Here is an 8,678-nt window from a genome sequence, read left to right on the forward strand (position 1 = left end):
ATGTAAATTAATAAAAATGTATTCAAAAATGTGATGATGTCCGACACGTTTTATGAAGAAGAAGCCTTAAGTTTTCAAAAACCATTAGACAGGCATTCTAAAACGCTTAACGTGGTTTAATGCAGGGTGCGAACTACGGGGGAGCTCGGCTCCCCTTAATAAGACATGGGCTGCCCTGAAAACCTGATTTGTGAAATTTTGGGGGGTGTCTAAAAATATTGACAATGTGTCATTTTGACGTGCAATTTCAGTTTTGTGTAATGTGATCATTGTGGATTATTGTGTAAAATTGCAAAAATATTCATTCATGACGGCGATTTAAACCTAATTCACTTCAATAAAGATAACTATACATGTTATATACTATACTATACATGCTATACTATGCTATATGCAAAAATAAAACAAGGCAGTTTAATTAATTTTGGTTTTACTAAGAAATTGTATAGCGATGACGTTAATAGCACGACCGATTCACCTGTTGCAAGCCCTGTTAGCACACCTCCCTCCGGGGCAACGCAAGAAGAAGCTGAAGAAATAATGTCCTCTCTGGCTGAAGATGGAGGTGGTAACAGGTCGTCAGAGGCCGGTCACCATCCTAACCCCTCTTGCTCTTCTCTCTCCCGTTAAATTGGAACAACCAGCAGTGAGACTGGAAGAGCCCGTATACATGGCTGTTTGTTAAGGATGGAAGCTTGGGGTGCGTCGCTAAGGTCTAATTGAACGAAGGAGTTCTGGTATTCTTCGGTAGCCTGAGTAACTTTAACCGTTGTTCATGTGAAATCTCAAAGACAGCCTGATGCTTTGTTTATATTTTGTGGCTGGCTGTTTGACCTATCTATTCCTGTCCATAAAGTATAATAGGGTAAATCCTGTAGTGCATACACTTGTAGCTGTTTTGTATCTTTGTAAGTCATTGTAAGTCGCAAGCGCACTATTATTATGGACGTTATCTGACATTAAGCGTTTCTGCTTCACATTTTCAGCAGAGCAGCGGAGCGGCTGAGGGTTGACTCCCCACGGTCCTCATATGTCCTATAAGGTCCGCAGCAGAGCGCCTGTGTCTGTGCCTGTCTGGGGATTGAGCTTTTTGTGGAGTTGTTGGCATTTGTCGCTCAAGAATTATGTGTTATGTTATTATGTGTTATATGTATTTTTGTAACTAAATTGAGTTCGAGGTTTTAAAAAAAGTGGTGGGTACAAAATGACTCATGATGAAATGTGGTGGGGACGCGTACCCACCATCCCCACCAAAATCGACGCCTATGTCCCTCCTGATTGGCCTGCCTGCATGTGCCGTCCGGCCCCTGCAGCTCATTCAGACCGCAGCAGCTCGACTTGTCTTCAACCTCCCCAAGTTCTCTCACACTACACCGCTCCTTCGCTCTCTTCACTGGGTACCAGTTGCTGCCGGCATCCGCTTCAAGACACTAGCACGAACGGATCAGCCCCAGCATACATCCAAGACATGGTCAAACCCTACACACCAACCTGCTCACTCTGCTCTGCATCAGCCAACCTGCTTGCTGCCCCCTCACAGCGAGGGACAACTAATCACTCAACGAAATCCCAATTGTTGCTGTCTTGGCTCCTAAATGATGGAATAGCTCCCTATTGACATCAGGATGGCCGAAAGCCTACGCATCTTCCGCCGAAGGCTAAAAACACATATCTTCCGACTTGTTAACAACATAATGTAACAATAGCATATCTTCAGTTCCATTTATCAATAAAGTTAAAAAAATTAAAAATAAATGCAGACAATGCCGAGGGCAGCCACTTCGCTGAGCAAGAGAGCAGAGAGGTAGACTCGGCAGTCCCCAACTTATTGCTCTCTAATATAACTAATATACTGTAAGCTGCTCTAAGTCTACAAAACGTTCATGCAGGCTGAAATTCAACCGTGCAGTTTTGTTGGGCGACCCAACCCCGGATAAGATGGATGGATGGATGGATGGTTTTGTTGGGATTAAGCTGTAAACAGAAGGAGTATCCGCTAGCTGCTAGGCTAATGTACAATGGTAAACACACAGAATATGGTACAAGCACATAGCAGAGCTTGCAAACTGTGGCTTTTTTTTTGACAACGCGAACATTCCACACTGGCTACTTCAGTGAAAGAGGAGGAGGTTCAAGTTCTGTTGATAGGTCTGCTACATCTGCAGTTGCTATCTTTTGACCGCCTGTAGCTAAGTTACAGGAGGACTCGCAGCACTTTTTTTACGCTTGGCAAGCCGAATGGACGTGACATGGGGGCGCGGCAGTTTTGAAAAATCTATTTTTTTATTCGAAATTCAAGATTGTGACTTAATTTCACAAAATCGTGACACCCTTACTCACTCATGCACTGTTTTTGCACACCCTAACTCCGTTATCTCTGTCATGCACCATTGCATATTTGCTCAGATGCACATCCGCACCTGACCTTTTGCACCTCTCATATACAGTACTCTTCTGTATTGATTGATATATTCTACTCTTCTGTATATTGTATGATTCTGTTATATTTGCACAAACTGTATATTGACTCTTTACTACAATCAACATTCTAATAGACTAGATAGTCTTTTCATGTCTACTGTGTTATTTCCGATCTACATCACTATCCAGACCACAACCTGCACTAACTGTACATTGGCTCTTCACTACATTTTAGCTTCTTACAGACTGTCTATTTATGCATATTGCATTATAACTGTTCAAATCACCAACTGGTCCACAGTTTGCAATATCTGTATTTTGACCCTTTAAGCGGTGACACAGACTGTCTATTAATGTATACTGTGTTATCACCATATCACTTTCGCATATCCTTTGGCTTACTTACACCCCACGTTTGTGCTGGCTTTGTAATTTCTACTTAATCTGCACTTTATGTAGCCTTCATAGCCTAATGTATTCTGTACTCCTGTATTGTATTGAATGTGAAACTGTATGTTTCTCTTATGCTTTTCTAACCTGTTCTCAACGGCCTACCTGGTTAAAAAAAAAAAAATTAATTCAGTTTCAATAGGGCCCTAATACAGTTTTTTTCGATTGCTAAACGACAGTGGGCACAACTGGAGTCACATGTGCAAAACTTTAACTACAGTCTGCGCAGCAGCAGTTCATGTGGACCAAACTCTAGTTCGTTTTTCATTGCTTCAACACAGTTTTCAAAACTCTACACACTTATCCCATGACTTTAACAACAACGTGCACAACACTGTAGATTTACAGCACTTTGTTCAGATGCTAACACACTGCTGTCAACACTGTTAACCACACATTCAGAACAGAATAGATTTCAGTCTGGTGCCTATCAAACACTGATTGGAGTTTTAGCTGAAAGCCTAAGCAGGTGTCTTATTTTAGACTAGTTAGTGAACATATATGGTATTTATACAGAGAAAGATCAGAAAGACTTTTTTTCTATACAAACACCAAATAAGAATGAAACAATTCTACACTGTACCGTTTGAGAGAAACGGGTAAAAGAGCAAAGATACCAATATGTCCAGGTAAGATGTCTGAGGTTATATACACAGCTATAAAAACACTATATCTTTACAATAGTAAAACTGTGTTCTAACTGTTTTTCGGAAAGTAATGTGAAAGCAATAGAAACACCACATTCATTAGTATTTAGAGATGATGCAGATATCTAATGTGATGAAGAAAACTTGCCACATGATGCTGAAGAGAGGCAGGATTAGTCACCCTATTACTTATATACCCTGCTACTGTTATGTACTTTTAGCTTTTTTTCCCCAGTAATTCCATAAATTACTAGAGACAAAATACTATATTGAAGCAAAATGCTGATTTTCATTCTTTCTTGTTTACCTTACTTAAACATTGGTATATTAAATACAATCTTCATCTTTTCTTTAAAGAAACTATTGAGTAGTGTGAAGTCACTCAAATTGTTCAAACTGTAAAGATGAAAAAGTTTGTAATTTGTGTATTGGTGTTTGATGCTAGTGTTTTTACCCTCAGTGTGTTCTGAGTGACAGTGTGTGTTATCTCAGTGAGGCCTGTGCATACTGTTTGAGACATGTGTTAGGAGTTGTGTTGGTTTGAATGAGTTTTGCAGGTGATGTGATCTGTTTAGCTCAGGTGACTGTTGGTAGTGCAGACTGGAGTTTGAGTTTTGCACATGTGACTCCAGTTGTTCCCACTGTAGTTTAGCAATCGAAAAAAACTGTAAATGAAAAACGTGACAAAAAGCTACAAAACGTCAAAAATGAAGCTACCAAACCGGCGTCTCAAACTGTTTTCTGATCTGAACAGGACAGAAGCCGACACCATTCTCAACGATACGCTTCTGACCATCCTGCGGGACTTGACTGATGACGAATTTGACTCTTTCAAGTGGAACCTGAGAAACATAAAAAAATCCCAACAGGCGAGGAGCTGAAAGGCGCCAACGCGCGCGAACCGCCCCCCTTTTTTTTTTTTTTTTTCCCCCCGGCGGGGGGGATGACTAGAGATTCTCTGATGAAGATCCCGAGGAATGACCTGGTGGAGAGTTTATCTGCTCAATAAGGTAGAAACACACAGCGCTTTATTTAACCCTTCAGACAGTTTCACTAACGCTTGAGTCACTTCTAATCAAACTTCACAGCAGGTACAGTTTTAAGATACTTGTTCTTTACTCGAGTGCAGCGCTGGAATGTAACTGAGTACATTTACTCCAGTACTGTACTTCAGTCCAGATGTTGAGGTACTTGAGTCTTTTCTTTTTGTGCCACTTTCTACTTCTACTGCGCTACATTTCAGAGAGAAATATTGGACTTTTTACTCCACTACATTCATCTGTTACAGCTTTAGTTACTAGTTACTTTAGTTACTCCACTACATTCATCTGTTACAGCTTTAGTTACTAGTTACTTTAGTTACTCCACTACATTCATCTGTTCCAGCTTTAGTTACTAGTTACTTTAGTTACTCCACTACATTCATCTGTTCCAGCTTTAGTTACTAGTTACTTTAGTTACTCCGCTACATTCATCTGTTCCAGCTTTAGTTACTAGTTACTTTAGTTACTCCGCTACATTCATCTGTTCCAGCTTTAGTTACTAGTTACTTTAGTTACTCCGCTACATTCACCTGTTACAGCTTTAGTTACTAGTTACTTTAGTTACTCCGCTACATTCACCTGTTACAGCTTTAGTTACTAGTTACTTTAGTTACTCCGCTACATTCACCTGTTACAGCTTTAGTTACTAGTTACTTTAGTTACTCCGCTACATTCATCTGTTCCAGCTTTAGTTACTAGTTACTTTAGTTACTCCGCTACATTCATCTGTTCCAGCTTTAGTTACTAGTTACTTTAGTTACTCCGCTACATTCATCTGTTCCAGCTTTAGTTACTAGTTACTTTAGTTACTCCGCTACATTCATCTGTTCCAGCTTTAGTTACTAGTTACTTTAGTTACTCCGCTACATTCATCTGTTCCAGCTTTAGTTACTAGTTACTTTAGTTACTCCGCTACATTCATCTGTTCCAGCTTTAGTTACTAGTTACTTTAGTTACTCCGCTACATTCATCTGTTCCAGCTTTAGTTACTAGTTACTTTAGTTACTCCGCTACATTCATCTGTTCCAGCTTTAGTTACTAGTTACTTTAGTTACTCCGCTACATTCATCTGTTCCAGCTTTAGTTACTAGTTACTTTAGTTACTCCATTACATTCATCTGTTACAGCTTTAGTTACTAGTTACTTTAGTTACTCCGCTACATTCATCTGTTACAGCTTTAGTTACTAGTTACTTTAGTTACTCCGCTACATTCATCTGTTGCAGCTTGTAGTTACTAGTTACTTTAGTTACTCCGCTTACATTCATCTGTTACAGCTTTAGTTACTAGTTACTTTAGTTACTCCGCTACATTCATCTGTTACAGCTTTAGTTACTAGTTACTTTAGTTACTCATACATTCTTCTGTTCCAGCTTTAGTTACTAGTTACTTTAGTTACTCCTCTACATTCATCTGTTCCAGCTTTAGTTACTAGTTACTTTAGTTACTCCTCTACATTCATCTGTTACAGCTTTAGTTACTAGTTACTTTAGTTACTCCGCTACATTCATCTGTTACAGCTTTAGTTACTAGTTACTTTAGTTACTCCACTACATTCATCTGTTCCAGCTTTAGTTACTAGTTACTTTAGTTACTCCCCACATTCATCTGTTACAGCTTTAGTTACTAGTTACTTTAGTTACTCCGCTACATTCATCTGTTACAGCTTTAGTTACTAGTTACTTTTTTACTCCGCTACATTCATCTGTTACAGCTGTTTAACTAGTTACTTTAGTTACTCCACTACATTCATCTGTTACAGCTTTAGTTACTAGTTACTTTAGTTACTCCATACATTCATCTGTTACAGCTTTAGTTACTAGTTACTTTAGTTACTCCACTACATTCATCTGTTACAGCTTTAGTTACTAGTTACTTTAGTTACTCCACTACATTCATCTGTTACAGCTTTAGTTACTAGTTACTTTGATTTACTCCGCTACATTCATCTGTTCCAGCTTTTAGTTACTAGTTACTTTAGTTACTCCGCTACATTCATCTGTTACAGCTTTAGTTACTAGTTACTTTAGTTACTCCGCTACATTCATCTGTTACAGCTTTAGTTACTAGTTACTTTAGTTACTCCACTACATTCATCTGTTACAGCTTTAGTTACTAGTTACTTTAGTTACTCCACTACATTCATCTGTTACAGCTTTAGTTACTAGTTACTTTAGTTACTCCACTACATTCATCTGTTACAGCTTTAGTTACTAGTTACTTTAGTTACTCCACTACATTCATCTGTTACAGCTTTAGTTACTAGTTACTTTAGTTACTCACTACATTCATCTGTTCCAGCTTTAGTTACTAGTTACTTTAGTTACTCCACTACATTCATCTGTTACAGCTTTAGTTACTAGTTACTTTAGTTACTCCTACATTCATCTGTTACAGCTTTAGTTACTAGTTACTTTAGTTACTCACTACATTCATCTGTTCCAGCTTTAGTTACTAGTTACTTTAGTTACTCCACTACATTCATCTGTTACAGCTTTAGTTACTAGTTACTTTAGTTACTCCGCAATTCATCTTTTACATTCATCTGTTCCAGCTTTAGTTACTAGTTACTTTAGTTACTCCACTACATTCATCTGTTCCAGCTTTAGTTACTAGTTACTTTAGTTACTCCGCTACATTCATCTGTTACAGCTTTAGTTACTAGTTACTTTATTTATCCGCTACATTCATCTGTTCCAGCTTTTGTTACTAGTTACTTTAGTTACTCTCGCTACATTCATCTGTTCCAGCTTTAGTTACTAGTTACTTTAGTTACTCCACTACATTCATCTGTTCCAGCTTTAGTTACTAGTTACTTTAGTTACTCCGCTACATTCATCTGTTCCAGCTTTAGTTACTTTAGTTACTCCACTACATTCATCTGTTACAGCTTTAGTTACTAGTTACTTTAGTTACTCCACTACATTCATCTGTTACAGCTTTAGTTACTAGTTACTTTAGTTACTCCACTACATTCATCTGTTACAGCTTTAGTTACTAGTTACTTTAGTTACTCCACTACATTCATCTGTTACAGCTTTAGTTACTAGTTACTTTAGTTACTCCACTACATTCATCTGTTCCAGCTTTAGTTACTAGTTACTTTAGTTACTCCACTACATTCATCTGTTACAGCTTTAGTTACTTGTTACTTTAGTTACTCCACTACATTCATCTGTTCCAGCTTTAGTTACTAGTTACTTTAGTTACTCCACTACATTCATCTGTTCCAGCTTTAGTTACTAGTTACTTTACACATTCAGATTCCTGCCCACAGAACACATGTAGTTTATAAATCTGATGTTTGATTCTAAAGTAAACTAGCTGACAATATAATGGCTACAAGTCACGCTGAGCTGATGAGACCATTAAACACACAACTGGTTGGATCCTTTACACACAGAGAGAGAGAGTGTGTGTGTGTGTTTGGATCCTTTACTCTTTCTACAATGGTTTCATACTTTAACTACATTCTCCTGATGATACTTACACACTTCTACTGTCACAGAGTATTTCTACAGTGTGGTATTAGTACTTTGACTGCAGTAATCTCGAGTGTTTCCATTTATTTTCTCCTTTTTATAAACACTCAGCGCTTTGCGTTATCAGAAGATGAAACAGGAATGTAGTAGATTCTGTCTGAACATCCCAGAATAATATCTAACACCTTCTCTCGCCGTGTCTTTCAGGGTCATCTGTGGCGATGCCCCGCCTCCTTCACGCTCATGGGGAGGAGGGAGGAGAGGAAGGAGAGGAAGGGGAGGGAGGAGAGAGAGGGAACACAGACTTTTTGTAAACGGCTCGGAGGTCCAACCATCTTTCTCCGTCTGTCCTTTACACTATATCTGAACAACCTCTGTGAACTTTCATTATGAATAAATTTCAAAAACGTAGTTGTTCTGTTGATGACTGAGTTTCTGCTTCTTGTCATCTGAAATAATGTTTACACTTTATAAAACATGATAAACACATTTAATTAAACTTTAGTAAACATGTGTATTACACATAATTATTGCTTTAATTAGAGTTTATTCTTGCACACATCACAACATTTTATATATTATTTTAAGTATTTGTTAATGTTTTTATTAAAAGATCAGAGATTTAATGTGATATGA

General features: G+C 38.1%; 1 long non-coding RNA gene across 1 annotated transcript; it reads left to right on the forward strand.

The window, feature by feature from the left end:
* The first annotated feature begins 4,451 nt into the window (after window positions 1-4,451).
* Window positions 4,452-8,453, forward strand: LOC120573847. The gene is made up of 2 exons (XR_005641786.1): window positions 4,452-4,528; window positions 8,250-8,453. It is a non-coding gene; the product is annotated as an uncharacterized LOC120573847 (long non-coding RNA).
* Window positions 8,454-8,678: the final 225 nt, after the last annotated feature.

The sequence above is a fragment of the Perca fluviatilis genome, chromosome 15 (genome assembly GCF_010015445.1).
Source record: "Perca fluviatilis chromosome 15, GENO_Pfluv_1.0, whole genome shotgun sequence".
In the NCBI taxonomy this organism is placed as follows: domain Eukaryota; kingdom Metazoa; phylum Chordata; class Actinopteri; order Perciformes; family Percidae; genus Perca; species Perca fluviatilis.